Source organism: Thunnus maccoyii, chromosome 21 (assembly GCF_910596095.1).
Source record: "Thunnus maccoyii chromosome 21, fThuMac1.1, whole genome shotgun sequence".
Taxonomy (NCBI): domain Eukaryota; kingdom Metazoa; phylum Chordata; class Actinopteri; order Scombriformes; family Scombridae; genus Thunnus; species Thunnus maccoyii.
This window is the reverse complement of record NC_056553.1, coordinates 24,698,065-24,724,055: the sequence shown is the minus strand read 5'-3', so window position 1 is coordinate 24,724,055 and position 25,991 is coordinate 24,698,065. Positions and strand designations below refer to the sequence as shown.

The following is a 25,991-nucleotide window of genomic DNA, read 5'->3' as shown; positions in this document are numbered from 1 at the left end:
ATACACCAGCCTCAAAGATAAGGTAGAGTTTAGGCCTCACATGGATCGCTGAGCAGTTCTTTTGTTTTCACCAGGCTATCACACTGAATGTAATTGTGTTCTCTGTTTTCCTCCTTCCTCTTGTTTTTTCCCTCCAATCACCTGTTCCATGTCGAATCAGCAGTGGAGGCAGTTGTGAGAAAGAGAGCTCTCTGAGTGGTTTTACAGTCTAGAAACACAGTTATGTGTGGTTTCCCTTTATTTTTCATCTGTTTTCTTCGACAAGAGGGGAAACCACAAGCTGACAGTGCCTGGTAGAGCAAAGCAAAACAAAGCTCTGCAACCTTTAATCAGTCCTGTTCTCACTTTGTATTCTGAACATCTAACAAGAAACTTTCAAATGGATCTTTCTACAATGCATCTGATTATAAATCCAGTCTACAGGAGCTGCAGTGTTGGGTCAGTCTGCCTTTATCTACGCTGGGTCATGATGTGTATTCGTGGAGGTCTTTCCATCCTGTCCTGATGCTGATTGGTCCTTCCAGTCTTTAGACAAGCAGTCAGATTTTCAGACTGATCAGAGAGGTTTGTTTTCTGTTGGCTGTTGATATGAATGGAGGTAATAAAACGGTTGCCTGGAGCAAACAGATCTTATCTCACAAGATCTGTGTTGTTGGACAGGATTTTAATACAGGTATGTATGTGTTGGAGACAGAGGAATTTATTAAGTGAGACAGATGGAGGCAATTATCCAGGTAAACTTTGGTCATTTTCACGAGGAAAACCAAATAAGCAGAGTGATCTAGTGCACAGGTGGTCTTATCTGTCAAAGCTGAGACTGAACACAACACATGAATGGATGTGTGGACACAACTTGTTAATCAAGTTGTTGTTTGGTCACATTTGAAGGTCTTTACGATGATGCTAGCTGAAGGTCCATACATCCCCCCCCCCCCACAGTTCCCACAAAATCCTTATTTCATAACTGCATTTACTCCATTTGTGTGTGTTTTTGTGTCCCAGCACATCGACTGAAGGTGTAAAACACTGTAGGGAAGTCAAATTGAACAACAGACACATTATGAAACTGTTCACATGGGGGTTGTTTGTATGTAGAGCTGGAAGTGTAGCAGAGCAGCTTGTAATAAGCAGGCGTGTTGAAGACGTAGGACGGGGGGCCAGGCACCGGAGCAGCCAATCAGACAGTCAGCCGGTTCAGTCTGAGCTGTGAGTCAGCTGCTTCTAACAGCACTCCCCTCCCTGGCCTCCATTAACTTCCACTGGTGCTCTCCACCCCCGCCTCTTCCACTATCCCTGCTTCAGTCTCTGTGTGTGTATGTGTGTGTATGTGTGTGTGTGACATAGTCATTGATATGAGACTGCTTTGCTGTTGAACTGTCCAGCTCAGACAGTTCAACAGTGTTTACAAGGACGGAGGAGTACTGGTGTGTTAAAGTTCAGGTGCAGTTGAATTTGTGAGGACTGGTGTAAATATATTCATTATCTTAATCAACCAGAATGTTCTCAGTATGGTTAGTGTTTCCACCAGGGTTGAAATAGAATCTGATCAAAATAAATCACATCAAAATATTGTTGCGATCACAGTGTGCTTTTAAAACCACACAACAGAAAAGGGTGAAAATGAAATTAAAAGTCATTTAGGGTCGTCGTCTTTCACCAGGCCTCGGTAGGCATAAACTGAAAAGGGAAGTCACACATTTGACGTCAGTGTAACCCACAAAATGTAACACCACATGACTGCTTGACAAACAGGCTGAATGTAAGAAGGAGAAGCAGGCAGGGAAGAATAAACCATTAATAACTCATTTTAAATCAAATGTGTTATTGAAAGTTTTGTTAATTACATTCCAAGAGTTTTGTCTGATTGAAACCATAACAGAACACAGTCCACCACATTCAATATGAATTCTTTCAGTGTACCTGTAATTTGACATATGTTTGCCCTGTTATATATTGATATTGGGAGAAAATAACATGACTGAGCACACTAAGGTCTGGTAGAAAGAAAGTGCATCTTGATCGTATGAAAGCCCGGCACATGCCACACTAATCTGTCTCCGTCCGTGTGGCCCGTACAGAGGTATAAATGGAGCCTCTCTCTTTGTGGTACCATAACGATGAGTCGGAATATCTTTTTTCCTGCCGAAGTGGATCAGGCATGCATGGAAGCAGAGCTTCATTGCAACAACAAGAGCCTGCCTTGCTCTGTCTGGCTGGCAGGCTTATTAGATGAGAAACGCTGCTTAGTAAAGTCATCTCTGTTAGCGGTGAAGAGGCAAAGGACATTTGGAAGATGATGATTATTTTGTTGGACTCCTCGATCAAGGGCTCTACCTTGAACTCTGTTTGTCAAAAACGACTGTGTGTGTGTGTTTATATGTGTGTGGGCTTGCAGTGTGTCTGGGTTGGAGCAGCTGCCAGGGTGCTAGCTGTCTAACCTTTAGATCAAACTGCTGCATATTTATAAGAGCAGCGGCTCAGACAGATGTACTGCCTGCCTCCCCTCCCATTCTCAATCTGTATAGCCATCTATACCTTCCTCTTTGTCTGGTTGGAACAAAAAGCTGCCTCTGCCTTATTTCATCTCTACGGATAAAACAGGCAGGTTGCATGGGACTAGTAATTGTTTTCTGAAGGAATGGTTGCAGAAGCCGCAGCTGTTGGCAAATACTACTTATGTTCAAATGTTCAGCAAGTATAACACAGAAAAACAACTACCACCAAGTGTGCTACAACCAGTTTCACCACACAATTTAGTATCATATACCTATATGGGTCAGAGAATTAGTGCACATTGAAGGACATACTATTATCAGATTCATCATCAGAGTGGCTCTGGTGATCATGTGCACGTCCTGCTTGTCTAGTTAATACAGAATGGACTAAAAGTGTGGCATGTTGATTTTAGGCTTGCAACTGATGATTTTCATTATCGATTAATCTCTTATTTTCTTAATTAATTGATTCATTATTTTTGTCTATAAAATGTCAAATAATAGTAAAAATATCCGTCACACTTTCCTAAAGCACAAGGTGATGTCATCAAATTGCCTGTTTTCTTTACCAGTAGCACCGAATCCTGACAGTTGACAAGCTGGAGATAGGGAATGTTTGGCATTTTTACTTAAAAAATTGCTTCAACAATTCATGAATAGTTACTGATTATTTTTCTGTCTATCAGCTCATGGATTCTTTGACTAATGGTTGCAGCTGTAGTAGCTTTTCAGGCACTCTCTTTGCTAGGTTTCCTGTTGTGTTGCCCAGTGTCAAGGGCAGTGTCTTGTATCTGTTCTTCTGACCCTGTTATAGCGTGAACCGCAGTCTGGTTTACACCACATCGCCAAGCTTTGGCTCCAGCTTCGACCCGCAAGGACAAACAATTCAGCAAAGCAGATAGCAGCCTTTCTGGTCTGCTCTGTGTTAGTGCAAGGGGGGGAGGTTCATCTGGGTCCGGGGCAGTGGGCCCCTTTGTCCAACACACACACACACAAAGAACACATCTGGTAGGGACAAAGGGCCGACCATAATGGAGCTGGCTGGGTGGATGGGGGGTGGGGGGGTGGGGTGGATAGGGCGGGTGGGGCCATGACCTATGGAAATGACTCTGGGAGCTGAAAGGTCCCACTGAAAAATGGGGAATCAACTCACACACACACACACTCAGAATGATCTAAGGGACAGAGTGGGGGCAGGGCAACATGTGGCCACTAACACTTAGGCCTGTGTGTGTGTGTGTGTGTGTGTTTGTGTGTGTGTGTTGGTATATTTTCATTCCTTCTTTCTTCTCTATTAATGTTTGACTTTAAGCATTAACAACATTGTGTTAAACATATATGAGGTGTCTGTCTGTCTGCGTAGACTCATTGAATGGAAGGTAAGTGCATACATTTAAGATTTTAAAAGCCTACATTTGTTTAAATACAATTAAAATAAAATAATTATATGTGTACTTAGCAGCTATGCCACCTCATGTCAAAAAGACATGAATTGCACATGGCTGTGTTGGTTACCACTGTTGGCTCCTTTTGACAATTGCTGTGTTCAGAATGACAATAACAGTCAGAAACACAGTTTCCTCATTAATGTCAATGACACAGCTGCATTAATAATGCAGGGTTGTCACCACAAAGAACAAAAAAAAAAAGCAGAATAATCTAGTCAAGTTAAAAATGGTAAAACCTCTGCTGCACTTCTAACACCATCTGGCAACTCACTACATTTGCCGTTTAAATATGAATCTACCACGTAGAATACCTTGTAGTTTTTACAGTATTGTTTGTTGTTAATCTCACAATCGCTGAGACGGAGGAGAAAATGATTGGCGTCATAAGCGGTCAAATGTAGGGTCAGTCCACATCATGCTGGCTAGAAGTGCTGCTGGTTTAAAGATAATCAGGTGAACGTGTGTGTTTCTGTCCTGCACAAATGCTGTTTCCAGGCTTCTGGTAATGTGTCGCACTTAGTTATTGGGACGTCAATATAACTGATTTTAAAAGTAATTTGTCTGCCGGTGTTGCAAATATTTCTGTGATCTTATCAAAGGAAGAGTAGAATGGTAGAAACAAAACTGAAAAAAAAACAGTGAAATTTTTATTATTAATAATAATAATAATAATAGTGGCGCAATGCCATTCAGGAGAGCCAATCTTTTTGCAGAGATTGTGGTTGCCATAGAGATGAAAGAAATTAATTCAGTGCACGTCTGGGGTGAGGAGAGAGGTGTGATATGTTCATGTGACTGCAGATTCAACAAGGTGTTGCTTGTAGAGCAGATAATAGAATTCTTTAGGTGAATGAGATTGTTGATGGCAGAGGGCAGAGTATTCATGGCAGATGAGGCCCTGCACTCTCACCTCACTTTTATTAAAGACATCATTATGTTTTTGTCATTAGGACCTTTTTATCAAAGATACTTATCAAATGATTGACATAGGACACAGACTATCAGTGCCTGGTGTCCCACTGCAGTCCTTCGACTATGCACTAACTACTAAACGATGAGGGAATATGTCTCACAGATGTTTTATTGATGTTTCTGTGTCTCTTTCTCATGTGTCCTGATTGTGAAAAAGCTCTCAGTTTGTGACATTAGTCTTTATTGGCAAAATCCTACTTAGCAGCAGCTTCATCTTCAGGCGAGATGTACTCCTTTTTAAAAGGTTTAGCCAGGTTCAGAGGCACCCTGGCTGTGGATGAAGTGAGGGTGTGATGTGAGGTGGGTGACAGTTCAGTTGGGACCGATGTTTAATTCAGGATGGGCATTTGAAATGTCTGACGGCACAGCCCAGGGAAAGCAAAGCACTGAACGTTTTGATTCTCATTCGGAGTGCCTCATATCAAACTTGGGGTTTTTATTTTTGTGGAGCTTGAAAACAAGACTTTGTTCCAAACTGGCACAGATGCCTCACCTTCCTCAGGGGTTTGTGTTTTTCTAAGTAGCTACTTGAAAACGTACCTTATTTGCTTTATTGAAAGGATATTACCCTCACACAGAGGGGTTTGAGACTAGTAACACTATAAAGTGGACTCATAGTGAAATGATGCTAACTCCCTTCATCTCATCACAGTTTACTCTCTGTCCATGCCCCCTGACACTCAGTAGAAAGCTTAAATGAATCACTGCTTTCAAAGAGAGAAGACCTGTATTTGTAGGACATGGTTTGTTTTGACTGGTATCATGTGGGCCAAGTAGGTGAATCAAGAATGCACTGTGTCTGAATTGTGGCCCATTTGTCAGACACTTGAAAAAAGTAGACTTTTAAAGCTCTTTGTTTTGGAACAACCCAACCCGGACCTGCATTATACTGAATTAGCCGGTGTGCTATTGGAGGAGCAGAAAAGGTGGAGCTGTATTGTGAGAACACAGTGCTGATGGTGTACAGCGTTACCAGGCAGCGTTGGTGCATACTGGTTGCTAAATAGACAGTTGACTGTGAACTTCACTGCTTGTAGGGCTGGGTATGGCACCAACCGAATTGCTTCAATACTATCGAGAATCAAACAATGCCAGCTGTAGCTTCTTAACATAAACACCAATGGAGGAGGCAGCAGCAGTAACAGGAGGTTGGACCAAAACAACTGTAATGAAATATCCAAGATGATGATATTCTCCATCCTTTGACATCAAAACAGTGGTGGTTAACTGGCGAACGGCTGAGAACAGTGTCTTGTGATGCTCAGCTAACGTTAGCTGTGTTTTTATGTTCATTGTTACGGTCACATAGAGACTGCTTTGCTATGTTAGTGGCCGTTCACCAGCCACTCAACCACCGCTGTTTTGATGTCAAACAATAGGCAATATCATCATCTTTGATATTTTAATACACCTTCATATTGCTGTAACTGCAGATTACGTGTTTTGCCTCAACTTGCTATGTTGTGAGCTGTTAACCCGACTAGCATTAACAGACTACACAAAACAACTGCCAGGGGGCACACACTTGACCTTGTCATCAGTGACTCCGCCCCCATCAGTAAGCTATGGGTGTATGATCTGGGTGTGTCCGACCACAAGGTAGTCTCAATGGATTTGACATTCCTGTCACCCCCTACTACACCTGAGCTTCATGCCTTTTCAGAGCAGGAAAAGCATTGACCCAGCCATCATGATGGCCTCCAGCACATCACCTGCCCAGCTTCTGCATCAGTGGATGAACTAGTGGCACTCTACAATACATCTCCGAGCAGTGTCTTTGATCTTCATGCTCCTGTCAAGCTGCATGAGGTCAATTTTTCACACTCCCTAATTCACTCAAGAACTACGTAAAATAAAAACAGCTGGACATGTCCCGGACGACACTTCAGATGCTCTGGGCTCGCTGTCCATAAACATCAAAGGACTTACTCAAAGTCCCTTAAAGATGCTTGATCACAGTTCTACTCCAACCTAATTAATAACAATCCTGGCAACCCTAAGCATCTTTCTTTCCACCATAAATCATCTGTCTGGGAGCTGGCCATCTCTACTCCATTTTACTGGTGTCAGTCAGAGCCACATTGAGGAAAAGCTCAGTAAGATGAAACCCTGTACTTGTCCCCCGGACCCTGTTCCCACAGATCATACATCCCCATTCTCAGCCCCCTTCAAACTGGTAGTGCTCTATCTGCCAGAAGTTCTTGCCAGCTACAGACATATCTTCATCCTCCCTTTCCTGTCCAAGGTGTTGGAGAAGGTGGCTGCTTCAGAGCTTCAGAAGCAGCCACCATAAACACAACAACCTATTTGAAAAATTTCAGCCAGGTTTCCTTCAGCACACAACACTTAAACAGCTCAGCTCAGGGTTGTGAATGACGTGCTGATGGCAGCTGATGGCATCAGAATCCACTGTTACTAAGAGGCTGTACTAAGACCATTTCTATGTCTTCTTGATGCCACGTCTACCCTTCAGACTGACAAATATCCAGATCACTCCTGAAACATCAAAACTAGAAACTACCTCCCACACCTAGCACTCTACTCCAGACACGCATACTGTATGTATGCTGGCAGCAGGGTAATAGCCTCTCAGAGTGCAATCCCAGCATCCACCAGACTAGCCGTGGAGCCCACACATTCACTGGGAGTGAGCAGACTTCATTCTGTTTCATTCACAGCCATTTCAGAAGATAATTCACTACAAACAAGTTTTCTTCACACAGAGGAAAGAAAACATCAACCATTTTAGTAGTAAATAGCTGAATCCTGCAGGGAAGAGAACAGTATTTCTCTCTGCAGGGTATTTTTCAACAACAGCAGCCTGAAAATCCCGCATCAAGTGCAGTTAAACTTTTTCACAATATTATTTGTTGTTATATTTGCTGGAGGCATTTATGTATTACTGAAACTGCCCCACGGGACACAGGCTGAGGGACACAAAGGCTCCCTAATACAAAGAACTTTTATTATCGTTTCTCAATAGAAAGTCAAATGGCTCAGCGCGAATCAGGGAACACAATTCCTTTTTCTCTATAAGCTCAAGTTTCTGTTATTACTACAAGGCTAGGCTGATGGAATTAATCTCAGTACGGATAGAAGGGCTGTAACAATGCACCACATATAACACCAGTGCAAGCATAGAGGACATAAGTGCATAAAGAAGAAGAGTACACAGCTCCACATACCATACAATACAATTAGACCAACTTGTGTGTATTAATCAGCTACACAGCTTTGGGGAAGACGCTCCTTTTATTTACCTGTATCTACTGCCAGAGAGGAGACATGGAAACAGATGGTGAGCTGGGTGGAGAGGGTCATCCATGATCTTGATTGCTGGTGAGATGCTGTGTGTGTGTATGTGTGTGTGTGTATAGAGTTTGCAGCCCATGATCTTTGATGCTCTGGCGATAATTCTGTCCGTTTTCTTTATTGTGTGCTTAGATGTGTATCCGTACCAGACAGTAATCGATAATGACAGGACGCTCTGGGTTATGGCTGTGTAAAATTGAAGCAGTAGACCTTGCCTGACTCTGTTTTTTTCTGAGTCGTCTCAGGAAGTAGAGTCTCTGTCGGGCTTTTTTTTTTTTTTTTTTCCATTCGATGGTTAGCGTTGAAGTCCCATTTCAGGTTGTTGCTGATGTGTGTGTGTGTGTGTGTGTGTGTGCCAAGAAACTTGAAGGGAGTCAGTTATTGTAATTGGCCGTCGATGTGGATAGGCGCTTTTATTGATTGTTTTGTTTTGAAGTCGATGGTCATTTCTGTAGTCTTTTTCTTTTCCTGTTCAGATCCAGGTCATTTTCCCTGCACCAGTTGACTGACTTCTCCAGCCTTTAGGCGTCTTCATCGTCTCTTGAGATCAGTCCTACCGTCGCCGTGTCGTCCACGTATTTCAGAATCCTGACGGAGTGTGATATCGATCTGAAATCACTGGTGAGGGAGGGGGGAAAAGAGCAACGGGGGACAGAAAGCGTCCCCGTTGCTCTTCAAGGTGTCAAGCACCGAGCTGCGTCTGTTTTCCTCTACTGTGACACACAGCGCAGGACAAAACGTCGGGTCATTATCGAGCGGGTATCTTGTACTCTGATCCTTCATTTCAAAAAAGAATTTCAAGTCTCAAAGAGCTACAGAGCTTGCTTGCAGCTTGTTCACCATTATTCTTAAGTAATCATCGCCAGCATATTGATGATTAGAAATAGGCCTATATCAAACTTGTGTAAAGGTTTGGCTGAATGGAACAGGGAGGACTGGCCCTCCGTTTTCTTCTGCAGCACTTCATCCTCTCCTCTGTGCTGCATAAAGCCTGAGCACTGAATGCCAGATAATTCAATTACTGCCTTGGACGTTTCAAGGCTGTGTGAGTGTGTGTGTGTGTGCATTCACCAAGTATGTGTAACTTTATGTTTTTTGCGTAAGGGTTATAGAATTGAATTGCTATTGATTTGTGCAATGTGAAGCCATTGTTTGTTGCCGCTCTTTCCTTCCTGCCCTCCTGCCCTCAGCTGTGAGTCGATGTATTAGATTAAACTTTATCCTCTCTTTTCATTTGAAGCGTCTCCGGGGGCTTTCTCAATGCTGCGCTGTAGCCACTTAAAGCCCGGCCAAGGCAATCCATCTTTCTTTCCTTCACTTTTTCTCTTCTCCTCCTCAACAACATTACAATAATGGCTTATTCAGCCCTAATCTGATTGTCCAGGATGGCATCAGGTTCATTGAGAGGAATTACACATGTCCAGTGACTGCACATGACATGCCTCCGTGGTGTATGTATGTGGATACGTTCAGAATGTTGAAATGAATTGAGACAGGTTGCAGCTCATACCTGACGTTAGACTGTGTCTGAACCTGGATGCGGATCGGCCGTCAGAAATGTCAGGGTACAGCTTCCACATTATTGGAAAGTTCATTATTGTTTGACTTGCTGTGGTATGGCTTCCTAACTAAAATAGAAGTTATTTTATTGTTTGGCATATTTTTCCTTTTCCACTTGGGTAACTGCAGATGTCATGGCAGTGTACTAAAATGTTCCCAGCTCTCTCAAAGTAGAATGCCAATTAGTCTTGTGGTTCTGCCCTCACTGCGTCTGTACTATCTCTACTCCTCTCTCCACCTACTTATGTGATAACTGAATAAAACCACTGTCAGCCTTTCTGTTTCTATTTAGAATATTTATAATAACACTTTGCTTTTCCATCAGTCAGACTACTGTGTAGTTGTTGGTGAAGAACATGGCAGTCAGCAGGGCAGCGGTATTTTAAGCATGTTTTTTGGGCTTTATTTTAGCACTGCCTTGATGATTCCCTCCCCATCCCACAGGTAATAAATACACCATAATTAAAAAATAATCAAGGTTCAAATGATTTGATACTCCAGTGTGGAAAGATACAGAATATCAGTTTAGAGCTACGTGTGTTTACAGCAGAGAGCAGGACGGAGGACAGAAGTCTCACTCCGCTGTTAGAAAAATGAAAACCCAACATTTAAACACTAAAATACAAAGTAAACATGTTGACCTCTTCAATCTGAGTAAGAACAAAGAAAGAAGCAGCACATTCATAAACTGTCATGTTACAAAGTTACTCAGTAATTTTATTAACATATTTTTTTAGTTTGACAGTTTGCAGTCTTGGCTGGGATTAAAGGGTTAACTTTAAGTTTGCACTGAATCACAGAGCAGTTATGTTGCAGTGCTCTCTGAAGCTTTCAAGCATGTTGCTCTGATGTCACAGCCAGTAATGTCCATCAGCTGGGAAATGAATTACCTACCGTGACATCAGTGATGGGAGCTTGACAGCACACTGTTACGAAATGACTATCCGGCCCTTAATACCACGAACCAATTATATAGGCTATGTTCTCCCCCTTCAGGATCTGGAGATGTTTGATTTGTTGAGTTGATTACTCAGTTGAGTGTAATTTCCAGTGTTTCCCCTCAAATTGTACAGGCCTGCTGGGCCTCCAGACCAATGACAACCCCCACCAGGCCAAAGACATGTTTTTTTACAGATGTTCTGATACCATTTTTTCTACAAACTTTACCAGCTGTATACTACTAACCCTGTATGGATGGGATATGATTGCTATCTTTCGTGTTATGCGTCTCCCAAAAGTTCATAAGGTTGCTGGTGTTGAAACCGGCAACACTAGTACCGCTTCTCAAAACTAAAGCCTTGCATACTGTACATGTTGCCTTTTCACTGGTGGGACTTTCCACTGCAAATATTGCCAAATTGCTGACATTTTGTTAAAGGCTAACGTTTTATTTACTGGAGATCAAGTCTTCTTTGTCACACTAAAACAGTTGTTGCTACACAGCTGGCTGTGTAGGCTGCTGTTTTGGAGCAACAAAGAAGAACTGATTTCTGGAAAAAACTGCTGTTTTATCAGGGTGTGAAACTACTTTAATGTTTATTAATAAATTGCATGGTATCGGGTTGGTACATAGACTTCATACTGGCTGATAGCTGATTTTAGAAGTATCTGAGGCATTTCCAATACTGGTATCACCACAACTCTATTTTTTCCTAAAGCCAAAAATTACGCCAAATATCCTGAAAAAGGTTAAGAAGCGTGTGCTCAATTGTGAAAAATGAGTAATCTGTGAGGTGAAAGCAGCTTTCTTTCTGACAGGCATGGTGGAGTCTGGTTTGGGCTACTTTTGTGTCAGACACATACACTCCTCACACAGGACGGGTTGTTTTTACTGATTCTATTGATTATTCCAGCAGTTAAACCCTGCTGTCACCGCTCCAAATGAAGAAAATCCCTCCAGACGACACCAAGTTCCCCAAACAAGCCAAACGCACACCGACAAACAAACCTCCAAACTAGCTGTCTGGAGGGAAACTGACAACAAATACGGGAAATAACAAAACCAGATCTCCGTCTGGAAGCAGGTTAAATAACAGGCAGGAGCCCCGCTTAGAACTGATATCATAGAGTGAGCAGGAGCTGAGAAAAGAAGCTCCGCGTGTCACCAACTCTTGGCGTGTTATTTACCTCATTTAGTTTCAGCTCCGTGTGAGAGTCTGAATGTCTGAAATTCAGGCCAAAATATCTACGTTTTTTTTTGTTTTTTTTTTAAAGGAACCCAACGTGAACCTCAGATCTGGATCAGTGCTCCAGTGTTTTGTCACCTGCTAGAGAGTTGAGGTTCCTCCTGACCACAGCCAGCCTGGAGGCTTTTATTTGCTATCACAGATTGTATTTCTTACATGTGTGGGACTTGCATAGAGATCACATATCTTTTCCATAATTACATCATTTCCTGTATTTCTTCATTTGGGGAGACAAGCAAACAAACTACTTGTGCAAGTTAAATGTCCTCAGAGTGGAGTTTGGGACAGTCTTTGGTTTTAAGCACACGAGTGTTCTGCTGCAGTGATTTCTGGAGTTGATGACGCTGGTGAAAAGTATAATATAGTAGAAAAGTAGAATCTGTTTTTTTACAGAAATAGCTGAGAGGTAAGAGTTGAGAACAGTGCCGTTCTACTCATTACCTAACTAGGCCTAAATCCTGTAAAGCATGGCCAGACTCCTCCCATCACTCCTACCTGACAGTCAGACTTGCTTACACTGTCCTATTTTGATACCTGACACACCTCTTGGTGTGGGAGACTTTTAGTAAACATGAAACCTGCCAAACTCTGCTTCTAAGAGCTGCTCACAAGACGGATCATGTAGGCTGTCGGCTTATGGATGGCTGGCCAGTAGTTTTTCAGAGAAAGGCTTGGAGTGTTTGCTTTTCTCCTGAGTGCACTAGTTTTAAGCAGCGCTTATAACGCCTGTGTGCACTAGGCTCTCAGTGTAGCTGGGGACTGTGTTTTTGCCTGAACATTATGGGCTATTGCATGCAGATTGATAGCAGAAAAATACAGTTTAAGTTTACACCTTGGACGGAGCAGTAAATACTTTCTGAAAGTACTTTGCCTAAGTGTATTTCACGCAAATGCTGGTTCACGTTAAAGGTCTGGAGATGTAAAGAGTTGTTTTGTGTAGAGAAGAAGAATAGTAGCACAGGAGGGAGCAGAGGCACCAGGAAGGCAACAAGCAGCATTGTTGTTAAAGTGTAGATGTGTAGAAGTATTTTCAGATATTCCTTACACAGCTTGGCTGTATGAAAGTCAGTCACTGTATCCCTCTTCATGCTTGTCTCTGGTGCACATTTACATCAGTGTTAACATTCATTGATTGAATGACTCATTAACCGACTGGCTTTTCTGCATTGTTAAAACATTATAAGTGATTTCCCTTTGTCCTATAAATCAAGATAAGCTGAGAGCCTGCTCTGTTTTTAAATGATATATCTGGCTTTACCAGTGGTCTCCAACCTGTTTTACAATGAGAGCCACTTGAAAAATGCAATCTGTAGACAGCTAGTGTGTTTTCCCTTGATTTATATTAAAGACATGTTCTCACACTGCATATTCAGCTAGCAAGCACACATGCCATAGATTTGAATCAGTAACACACATCGCAGTACCTTCCATATGACTGTAAGGGTAGTATAAAGAAATAAGGAATAGTTTCAAGTGTACATAGGACTGTCGCAATATTGCTATACCCGCGCTATTGATTAGCCAACTGCAAGGGATGGCGAGCAACCTCCACAACCGCTATGTTCACGTTTCTCTGACAGGGGTTGGTGCTCGGTAGGTAAAACACATCTGTATGAATACTTGTCTCAGTTTTATGTTTAAACTCTCTCGGGTCACCGCGTCATTTAACCTGCGAGGTGAAGTAGTTTTCCACCAATCATACAATCTAAAGGCGTGTCCAGCCAGACTCCATTCATAAATCCCAGGTTTAAAGGGACTCGCTGTTTCCTGCCACAACACGATTTAAAGTGCTAATACCGCATATGACTGTATACTGCACTGTGGAGCCACCCTAAATCACTGCGACGGCCCTGTGTGTACACTTTACAAACTGTGTAGATCAGTCACTCCAGGAAGAACATTTTCAAAATCCAATGGCATTCCAGCCAAATTCCACCCTTGGGTGTGTGGGACTCAGTCAGCTCCGCTCCACATGTGAAACACTCTGGCAATAGGAAATAGAAGCTTTCCAGACAAGGATATCCTTACATTATTTTTTCAAGTGTGTCTTGGCATGCTTGGTGATATTGAGCAACGATGGCTATGAAGGAAGTCAAGGGGCAAGGGGAAGGAAATTCCTTTCACTTTATTTTCTTTCTTTTAATTCTTTCGCTTTTCTTTCGCCGTCCGTCTCTGCTGCTGCGCTGCATACACAAGGAGGACGCAGCTCCGCCCACGCTGAGAAAGGGATCGGTATCGTTATCGGGATATGAAATGACCTAATATTTGGTCCTATTGCCGAGCTCTGGATGGAAGTATATGACGGACATTCACATGCTCAATTAGGCTATGTCTCATAAGTTGTTGCAGCAATTTTTTGGGTTGATACCATTTGTTATACAGATTTGGTGCAAAATTGAACCATTTTCAACCACTCAAGAATTGATTAAAATGGTGAAAAATCCATCTGAAATACCACATTAAGACACCGAGACCTTGAGGAACACCACTGAAAAATTCATGCTGTGATTTGGTAAAAACTTTTGACATTTGGAGATTTCTGTAAGAACTGCATTTTTCAGCGATCGGGTGGTGAAATAGCTCAGAAATCCCCCTACTGTCAATAAATCTAGGAAAGCCATAGATCCTCCGAACGCCCTCGGTCTCTAGTTTGTGGTTGTAAAGTTTCATGAGGCTGTGATTATCCTAGAGGTCACAATAGGTCATTTCATACAGTGAGGTCAAGTTTCACTACAGTGAATGGTTACTACGGGGACTGACATCATCACACATGCAGTTGGACTCATTGAATCCACAACAGTCTCAGCTTTCTAGTCATATCCAGTTTATGCAATTCCAAGACTGTTCAGGGACCCCAGTGTGCAGAAATGTTCATATACATTTTTAGAATAGGTGAAAATAACACATTTATACTGCTTGTAAAAAGCTGCATGGTTTCTGGGGAGACTCGTGGGTACCTATTGAACCTGTTTTCATTCACATATCTTCAGGTGTTTTTCCCTCTCCAAAATTCCATCTAACTTTGGAGCGCTGCTTAGCTCCCTGCCCATATCATCACTCTAGTTTGAAAAGTGAGGCTGCTACAGCCTCTGACAGACAGTAATGTCAGCTGGACGCAGGTGTCCTTGGGGTGTTTAAGAGGTTAACATGGTCTGTTAGTAGGCTGATGTTTGCAGCAGCAGGTTGATCTCAGGCCAGGGTTTTTTCCCTCTACTGACTCTCTGTCATAACATATTCCATTTGAAATTCTCTTTTACGAGTGTGTGTGTGTGTAACCCTCTGACAACAGTATGGGTTGGTTTCATCTCACAGCCATCTCTGCCTTATTGCTGCGCTGTCTCCACCTGACACTGCCCACAATACAACAGACAGTTGTAACTAACACACTGTCACTAGCTTTGAGCACAGCAATCACAGGTATTTGGTCAATAACTGTGCAGTAGCTGATACTCCAGCCACACATAGAACTAACTGACACATTGTTGGTTTTAGTCTTTTTAAGGGACTTACAAGTAAAATATAGAATAACACCACCCTTATCCTTAAAGAAAATGTACAGCCCCTTATTACAGCAACATTATTATTACAGAGCAACATTATCATTCATGTGGAGTCGTGTTTGTGTCCACCTGGTGAATCTAAGTCCAATATTCACTCTCTTTTAGCTGTTTTTCTACCAACTCCTGAGGGAAATATGTGTCTCTTTAGCTGCTAAATACTCCACTATGTTCACCAGCTAGTCTACAGCTAACTGTGTCTGTCTGCCGTTTGATGCTGAGCAGATAGTGTACAGTGGTTTTTTTTTTTTTTTTAAAACAGCTGCCTGCAGCCAAAAACACTATGAAAGTGAACCAAAACAGTAAAACTGCAGCTAAACAATGAGCTGAAACTCACTATAAAGCTCCGTAAAGCCGCCAAGAGCCGCAGAGTCACTGATAATTCTCTGTAGGTTCATCACTACAAGCCAGATGTCTCACATTACACATTGTCATCTGACACATTTTTATTCTAAAAAAAAAAAAGTCACTTTGCAATCTTACAAGGTGAAACCTGTAACATTTCTTCATCACTTTCAACACAACACGAGTCTGGAGTGAATGCTGTTAAAGTGCTGTGAAGGCTGCAGCAGCACGAGGCAAAACACGCAGAGAGGAATCATCTCAACCCTCATCTCTTATGCACAAAGCCATGACTGGGAAAAAAAAAAAAAAAGCCGCAAATGAGACGATTTGAAGCTGTTCAGAACCTTTGCATATCAGATCACTAAAACTATTTATGTATTAATTCTATATTAAATATGTACTATGTATAAATGATGTAAAAGACACCTAGGTTCTGAGACGGTTGAAGACAGACTGATGATTACGGCGCTTTTGATTAACTGAGGATTTATCTGCGGTTCTGTTCCCAGTTTGAAATAATTGCAGGAGTACATGACGAAGCCTAACATGAAGGATCTAAAGCAGCGGTTGTGAGCTCTGGGAAAAGCCAAGTAAAAATAGATAAAGTAGGATCTGGTGGAGTGTAGAACCAGCGTCGACACACTATAATACAAATAGTGAATGTACAGTCACTGCCTACCATTGCAGAAACACTTGCAGTAACAGTAGTGGTAGTACTCCAGCTGCAACAATTATTCCATTGCACCAGATTAGGGACAGAAATGTTCTCAGGGTAGCAGGAGAATCAGACAGAATAAAAGTCCTGGGGGGGTCACAGGTCCAATCACAGTCACCAGACCTCCTATCATATAGACAGACACCTTTTAAACTGCAAAAGGGAGACACTTAAAAATCAATTTCTCCTCTTAAGTATTCCTGTTTGTAGATCGAACCCTGTGGAGAAAAAAAACCCCAATGAATTATTGATGCAAACTTTGATCCGTCAGACTAATTTTGTTCACCCCAGCCTGTTCAAATGTCTCAGCCTCTGGCTCTATCAAACATCTCTGTGCCTTATATGAAGTAGATAGGAACCGCACAAAGACATGATTATCATTAAAACCTCTCTTTATGTCGCCCTGATAAAACTAATGAAAAGTGAGCGAGGGAAGCCGGAGGGAGAGCCCTGTTTAGAATTGTTTGGTTTCACTTCATTGTCTCCAAAAGTGACATGAGTTTGGTTGTGCTGTTAGTTTGGTTTCCCGCCGCAATATCCATTTAAAACAAAGCCAAATAGACCGTCACTAATGCAGCTTTGCACACCTGCTCTTATTCATGGAATTGTTTGTATTTTAATGTATGTTTGATGTTGTTTGTGAGCCCCCTTACCTAAGACAAATTTCTATCATTATGTAATGGACAATTAAGTTTTTGGAGTCTTGAACTACTCTTCAACAACTTGCAAAATAGTCTTAAAGAAAGAAAAAGAATCATTAGAATATTCAGCAGCCAGCAGTCGTTTCTCTGTTCTCTGTTTAAGAGCGGCTGAGATTGGCACTAAAATGACAGTGACATGTCCACCTTAAAGGTCAGTCCACCTTAAGTGAGCCTGGTCAGGTTAGGCTAACCCCCTTCACTTTCCCAGCAGTCGAGGAAGCAACAGATGAAATGTTTCTCGGTCTCGAGAAGCTGCAGCGTTTATTTAAAGACACTCTGGAGCCTGCACCATACATTTACTACCAGATGTTAATTTTTTTCCTGCGCTCCGCTCACATTAACCGTCACTTCTCTGCGGCTCGCTCAACCACGCAGTCTCTACGCACATGCATTATGCACCGCCCTATTCCTCAACGGAGCTACGCTACTCCTATAACAATACCTTGTCCTTTTGAAGGATGAGTAGAGGAAGGGTGACTCAAAACAATTCCACAGTAACTAGAGTGTATCATGCTCGCACAGAGCGCTCATAATTTTGCAGTGGCGGTGCGCCCGCCGCTACAGAATGAATATAAGGGAAACACTGCCTTTACAAGTCCTTCCTATCAGCAGTCTGCTGAAAATACAACCTCCCGTCTCCTCTACTATGGTGCTTACTCAAAGCCTCATTCACCGCAGAAGGTGATTTGCATGAACTCAGGAGCCGCTTCCTCAGCCTCCAGAATAATGTCTTTACCCCGACAGTGTCGGAAAGCACACGCTGTAGAAATCCCACACCAGGCTCGAATGCAAACACATCCACAGTCAGGCAGATTACACTTAATTCATTTCATGCTCGCATCCTGAAATATTGACCTGTACTGTCTGCAGCTTGTAGATTCCTTTTATTTGCTCTTGACACTCGTCTCAGCATTTTCCCTTCTATTGTTGTAAGAAGGCGAGAGGGGGGGAGGAGGTCAGAAGGAGGGGGGGGGGGGGGAGGTGAAAAGAAAGAGTGGGATGTGGCAGGAGGGGGATGTAATTAAGGAGGGAGCACTAAGCGAGGAAGAGAGAGAGAGGGAGGGAGGGGTGGACGGAGGGATAAACGCGGTTCAGCCTCTAACCGGTGACGGGAGGCTTTGTAATGCATTGTACGTCTGTTGCCTGGCTACTACACAGCCCAGAAAATGGTGTTTTCATGGATGCATTGGTGGGGAATAACAGGAGGCAGAGCCAGATCGGTCGTAGGGTCTGAACTTCCAGATGTCACTGCCGCTCATTTGCATTTACTCGCATCGCAAACTCAAACAATCTGTAATTGAATAACGTCCATACTGAAGCTAATATTTTGACTGATTTATCGGTCTAGTTTTTACATTTATTTCATTAATCGTTCAGAAATAGTGAAAAACCCTTCATCACAATTCCCCACTAGACTGACTGAGCAGCATTTGAATAATCTATAACTTAAAATACTGCCTTCACCCAAGCACATCAATAAATCAGAGCTTTTTACACAGGCAGAGTCTAAACCGAACCACTGTGACACATCATGATTTCTACTGAAAGGCGTTGAGTGAAATGTAAAGATATTGAATATTGGCACTAAAGTATGGACAGTAAAAATATCAGCATAAGCCCTGTAAACTGGTGTGTTGAGAACCAGTGGACTTGTTCCTCCGCCTGCTCGGCTGATATATTTTTAGCTGGATGTAATATTTGGTGCACCTGTAGAGAAATTAATGTAGCTTCAGGATTCCTAAACAAGGTGAAGAGAGAGCCATTTATCTGAATTATTTGACATTCTCTGGATTAGACTTCAAGAATGAACAACTGGCCTACTTTCCCACTCTTCCCACTCCCACTCTTCCTCACTTGTCTATTTCACAGGCTATTGCGCTTTAAGCATGAAGGGGGAGAGAGTAGCTGGCGAAAAAGGCTCAGGCTGGCTTGTTGTAAGCTTTAGGGCTTCACTATACTGCGGATTGAAAATCAGATCCGACATGTTCTCAAAGGCGGCGCTGGATGCCAACGCCACACACACACACCGCTGCTAGCGGAGCTCTTACCTACCTGCTGCACCAGAAGTCAACAAGTTGTGGTGAAGGAGATGATGCCGGAAACAGACGGTAAAAACCAAACTGGCTTCAAAGGCTCTGGGTTGCACGTACACTCAAGACTTGTTGCCGTATGACACACAGCACAGACCACAGCTTGGCATGTGACCGACGTGCATGCAGAGACCGTGCGGTTTAGAGGGGGGGGAGTGTAACCCAGGTTATTATCTGTAGCTACATTTTACACATGTCCCCTAAACACCTCACATGCAGACTATCAGCAGACACCACAATTTACACATGTTCCATAAACGCCTCACACGCAGACTATCAGCAGACACTACAATTTACAGATGTTCCATAAACGCCTCACACGCAGTCTATCAGCAGACACTACAATTTACACATGTTCCATAAACGCCTCACACGCAGACTATCGGCAGACACTACAATTTACACATGTTCCATAAACGCCTCACACGCAGACTATCGGCAGACACTACAATTTACACATGTTCCATAAACGCCTCACATGCAGACTATCGGCAGACACTACAATTTACACATGTTCCATAATCGCCTCACACGCAGTCTATCGGTAGACACTACAATTTACACATGTTCCATAATCGCCTCACACGCAGTCTATCGGTAGACACTACAATTTACAGATGTTCCATAAACGCCTCACACGCAGTCTATCAGTAGACACTAGCTAGGCAGCTGCACACAGAGAAGCCTTTAGTCCCCACTCAGTTACTGTAGAATGTGACTCAGACAGATTTTATCTACCTGGGTGGGTCTTAATCTACCTTGGCAGGCCACCCAAGTAGAGCCTATGTATGTATGACAACAATCCTCCAAGATGCCCAGAGCTGAAGCTTCCTCTCTCTCTTCTCGTTGTCAGTACCAAGCTGCTCTTTCCTGTTGGTTTACACTCAACCTCAGGAAGGTTGTGTGTATGTGTAATGTATAACGTAGCGCAGTATTTAACAGTGATGATTCTTTTGACGTGCTAAGCGCACCTGCAAGAACAGTAGCATTTGTTCTGTTGATGAGTATTGGCTATACAATCTAAAGCCTGATCTATTCCCAGCTCTTCTGTTCCCGGGGCGCACCAACTGATAACCTTGCCCCACTGTGTGTTGTTAAAATATAACATTTGTCTGTTTTAATTAGCTTCAATGGCGTTTATCATCCTCCGGTGCATTACACCTGTGATGGGATGTCATCAGATAAAAGCTGCATCTAGGTTTCAGTATTGCTGTTTAGCTTTTCCTGCCACTACACATCCACACCTGATCCAAACCTTTAAATGGTGATTTAGTTCTGCACTTCCGTAAAGTTGAGACAAGTTAAGCAGCAGCGGCAGAGATATTCTGACTTTAGTCCGTAGTATGCGGGGCGTTAACAACTCTTGGGGCATCCTTCACATTCCATAGTGCAACTCAGTAGCATCCTTCTTGTCTCTCAAATATCTACTTAAGCTTTGCAGGTGCTAATCATCTTCAAGCAGCCAGATCTACTGTATATGTGTTTTTGTTCTTTTGTCCTGGTTTTTCTCATTCATGTTTTTACACTCTCAGGTCTGTAGTTCATAATGTATTTTGTCAAGTTGTTTTGCAGATGATTTTTGTGTTTTATAAGGATATTAAATACACACACTTGTCATTGATTTGGTGACAGATACTTTGTTTTACTTTGACATGAGATTTAAGAAGAGGAGAGGATTCAGAATAGGAACACACACTAATGACGACACAACAATTCAGATACCATGCTTGCATAGATACCACACTATTTACACGCACACACACACACACACACACACACACACACACACACTGAATAGTGCTCTGCCTTCACACTTGTTGAAACTCTCAGACTTGTGCTGCGTAACTACAGCCAGGCTGTGCTGATCTGTCCAAACACCTCCACCTCCCAGAGGAAGAGACACACACTCTCCCACACCATATTAAAATAGGGCAGAGCAGCCTTGAGAGCAGCGAGGAGGGCAATTGGCCCATGTTGTGTGTGTGTGTGTGTGTTTAGTCTGGCTGTCTGCCTGGCGTCATTCTAAGCAGCATCTTAGATTAGTCCACCACATTCTGTCTGACCACATTGTTAGAGCCTGGCCTTGTGTCTCTCTGTCTTTTCATACTTCCTTCATTATATCATGTTTAGTGTCACCGGTCATAAATTTCTATTAAAACATCATTGTACTGAATCACCGAGGTCATGTCCAGTCTCAAAGTAACACTGCTTTGAATGAGTTAGTTGATGAAAATTTGCAAAAGTATTTTCTCACTTTTCATCCCTGCAGATGCTTTTGCTTTAATTTGTCCAGATTTTAAAAGATTTCTGCTGCCTCCCCAGTAAAATGCATGTGAAGAGAATTGTTTAGGTCGCAGGTGTCACTTCAAAAACTCTAGTGTGAATGAATGAGAAGTAAGTGTGTTGTTCACTAGTTGGTATGGCGTGCTTTATAGTGTTGCTGTGGGTTGTTCCTATGAGAAGTGACAGGAATAGTAAGAACAAAGAGCACTAGAACCCTGCTGACTTTCCTACCTCTGCACAGGTGTGAGGGTGTGAATGCTGGATTGTGGGTTTTGGAGACTAAGAGGAAGTGTGGGACACAGCTCCTCCAAGTCTGATGTCAGGAAAGTGTTCTGAAGCTATTTGACTCTCTGACAAGCAGTTCTGATGAAGCATACCTGCATTATTAATTAATATGTTTTAATTAATTTAAAGGCATGTTTCCTGATTTTTAACTACACTGTAGAATCACTGTAGTGACAAGCTAACGGGTAACTTCAGATTCGTTGTCATGGGAAGTGACATTACCACTAGAGGCAGGTGTAAAAGTGTTTGTTTTTGTTTTGTAATTTGCGTGAAATGACAAACAAGGAGCTGTGTTGTTTTGGGGGATAGTTGCTGCAGGTACCAGCAAGAAAATGAAATGAAACACATCCACAGGGCTTTTCACCTCTACTTAAGATTAGCCCGCAGAAAAACACAGCATCACTAAGTCAAACATGACTAATCATCAAGAACATTCTGCATCTCAACACATATTGAAGTGTTTTTTTTTTATCTCACGTGTTGTAGATTATTTATCAGTAAACTCTTTTGTTCCAAGGTTCATTCTCTTAGCCTGTTGTGTTGCTGTGAGGATGTCTAAAAGCGTGTTTGTTTCTTCTTAGAGCCCGCTTCGGTGTTGTGCAGTGTTATCTGCAGATGCTTCATTTGTGGAAACACTCTTAATTGGCCCTTCACACACACAGCAACACTCACTGACACTCACTCCTGCTCTCACCGCTGAGAGGAAGAGAGAGCAGTCTTAAAAGAGAAAAAACTAAAAGCAGGCGGCTATGCCCTGGGGGGAGCGTGCTATTATATGGATTATTGTCAAGCTGTTTCATAAAGAATGCAGTTGTTTGGGGACTGTGGCTGGGCAGTGAGATTTGGAATCTCTGCAGGTGACTGCTTTTTAATAAAAATCTTTCTCAAACTCTGCTGGCCGGAGCCAGGCCAGCTGCACTTGTACTAACTTTATGATGAAAGACAAACAAAAGAAGTGAGGAAGGAGGAATAATTGCTTTTGAGATTGTTGCTCTTGCTTTGATAACAGAAGTAATGGGTGTGTTTGTTTGTGTTCGTCTTCTTCCCATCTGCTGCTGACTCGTGTTTTGTTTTTGGGTTTTTTTTTGTTTTTTTTGACTCAAAAACCAACAATCAGTGTCTGCATGTGTAGACCTGTCAGTCTGGTTAGCTCATGTCTGCCTGACATTAATCCATACAGGACTTCTGTCTCACTGAGAGAGAGATGATGAGACTAAACTGTGTCACAGTTTGCACTGATATTGTGATCACTTTCATAATCTTGTATGTAATGAAGCATGTGAAAACTGATATACAGTGTCTTCTGTGGCTCTGGAGGAGCTTTGTCAAGTCTGTAATATATCCCCGATGATGTCATAGTGATGTCATCAAGCATCTGTCAATATGTGCTGGGAGACTACTACTTTATATCAGAAAGTCTGTCCCTTAAAGATAGAGTCAGCAATTCTAATCCAGTACACTTTTTGTCAAATTCAATGAATATCTCCTGGACAGAGACGCTGAGTGCAGGTGGAGTGAGAGGCGGAGAGTGTGGATGGACTGTTGTGCTCACATTAGACAGTATTTTTTTTTTCCACTCGTGATAAGGTGTGAGAGGGACAGAAGTGATTCTACAGCTGGCGAATCGCTCTGGATTCCGCCATATTTCTCTTTTGGTCGTTGCCTTGGCAATGCGCATCCATGAATTTGGGAGGCGGAGCTTCTGAAGGAGCATAACGGACGGGGTGTATTTGTTTGGGCGTTTAATTCAAACGTCAACAGTCTTTTTCCAGAATGACTGACTCTACCTTTAATGTGTTTTTTAGGAGCAAGAGTAAATCTTAGAGGAACTGCTGCTAATATGTCAGGCCTTAAAGATGATGATACAATGATCCTCCAAACATATTTTCATTGAAAAATCCAGAATCTGTGAATATGTCAATATTGTTCATTTTAAAAGTTGAAATGTTTGACATTTCATTGTAAAGTCCTTTCTCAGTGTTGGTGCACTGGAGGCTTCAAGTTTCTACATCACATTTGTGTAATTTGTATACTGGAACACGATTGGTTCCAAACTAGTTGTGATGTCACAAATCATGCTCATAGGTACAGGCCTTTAACTCAGATGACAGGTGAGCACAGAGTAACTTTCTGCACATATATCATTCTGCACAGAGAAGAGAACAACATCCAACTGAAGGAAGAAGAAGAACAACACATTTTTGAGTGTTGGGGGATTTTATTCTGAAGAGTGGAGCCAGAATTTAACAGAAGTCTATTCAGTTTTTTGATGTTTGTATAGGTAGCCCAGACAAGGTGGCTCACTTTGATTAAAACACTGTAGGAAACAGTAGTAGTAGTAGAGCTCAGGAACAGTAAGGCCATGTTCAGACAGACAAACAAACACAGCGAGGAAAAAGAGGAAAAAGAAGCTTTCCTCCTCTTCATTTCAATGAGACCACAGCGTTGGCACAGCGGGGGGTCCTGATGCAGACTGAGGGCTCGGACATCCAGCAAAAAAAAACAAAAAAAAAACATTGAATCTCCAGCTCAGTGCGGAGTCATCTGGCAAGGTGCAACACATTAACACACAAGATGTAATTACAAAATCAATTCAACCTTCTAAACTCCTCCAGCATAACCGGTGTAGGTCAGAAGTGTTGCTTCCGGGGTGTATGATGAGTATCAGCAGGACACTAGTGTTCCACTGACTGCACCGCTTCCCATAGGCAGACGCTCTTTACACACACACACACTGTAACATGTGGAACATTTCAGTTGGTGTCTAGACAGCTGAGACACACCTAACAGTACAGTACAGTACAGTGTGTGTGTGTGTGTGTGTGTGTGTGTGTGTCGGTGGGACAGACAGGACTTATCTGTTCTGAAGGTGAGTCAGAGGAGACAGTGTCAGCTGGCTTTTATATAGCTGTCTGCTGTCTTCCACAGCTTGATCCGTCTCCTTTGCCTTCCTCCTGAGACGCCACCACAACATGCAGAGCACACACACAAACACACACACACACACACACACACACATACACACACACACACACACACACGCAGTTGCTGTTGTTTTGCTGTTGTAATTTTTTCACCTCCCTGTTTTTGCCTTCCTGGAATTCTCCTTCAGGCAATTCCATGAATTCCAGGAGTGGGAAGTCTGCAGTTACATCAAAACTTGGATAACGTTATAACATTTTCAGACTGTTAGTGTATTTCTACCAGACACTTTTACTAGCAATTACTTAATTATTTATGGATTTACACCATAGGGCAGATTTCCACTGGTGTACCTTTCATACGGTTAATACCATCTGCCTGCGTGTGTGGATGTCAGACACTCTCAGCGCCTTTACACCACAGGCTGTGCGCCCGCCCTGTTAATTATTCAAAGGTCTTGTCTTAGAAGGTGTGTTATGTTTCTTTAACCTGGCCAGCCATGCATGATGTGTTTCTGAGCTGCATAGAGCTCTCTGTCTGTCCTGCGCTGGGGGCAAGGACACTGTGGAGACACAGAGAGAGAGAGAGAGAGAGAGTGACCTGGTTTATTCATAGCACTCCATAACACTACTGCTAATGATTCGAAGCCTCAGGGATTGCTAAGCAGACTTCTCTTACATTAAACACATTCCTGACTCTGCTAGTGTCTGGCCCGCTCGGTTCCCAGTGTTTAAATGTGCTTAAAGGTGCTCTGACCTGTGGCTCGAGCAGCCACGATAACAACAACACATGCTTCAAATTGTCTGTGATTTCTGAAGAAGACTGTGCTGAGTTCATCTGAGTTGAAACTTAAAAGATATTCCAGGTAAAGTAGGGAAAAAAACAAGCTCTGTATTGTTGCTAGTGAGTAAATGAATCTGATTTTTTGTGTGTGTGTTGCGACAGGCTTTTTACGGAAAGGATGACTAAAGGGCCTGACTTCCACTTCATAATGGAGTCTGCAGGACTGCAAACCAAAACACTATCAGATTCTTGGCTTTTTTTTCTGGAGTCAGCCATGTGCTCTCCAGCTGTACTACATCTGTGTGTGTGTGTGTGTGTGTGTGTGTGTGTGTGACAG

At 42.6% G+C, this 25,991-nt stretch overlaps 1 protein-coding gene across 3 annotated transcripts in view; it reads left to right on the top strand.

The window, feature by feature from the left end:
• Positions 1–25,991, top strand: part of tgfbr1b (transforming growth factor, beta receptor 1 b) — a 78,634-nt gene that overhangs the window by 13,904 nt on the left and 38,739 nt on the right. The gene's annotated exons all lie outside the window — the stretch shown is intronic.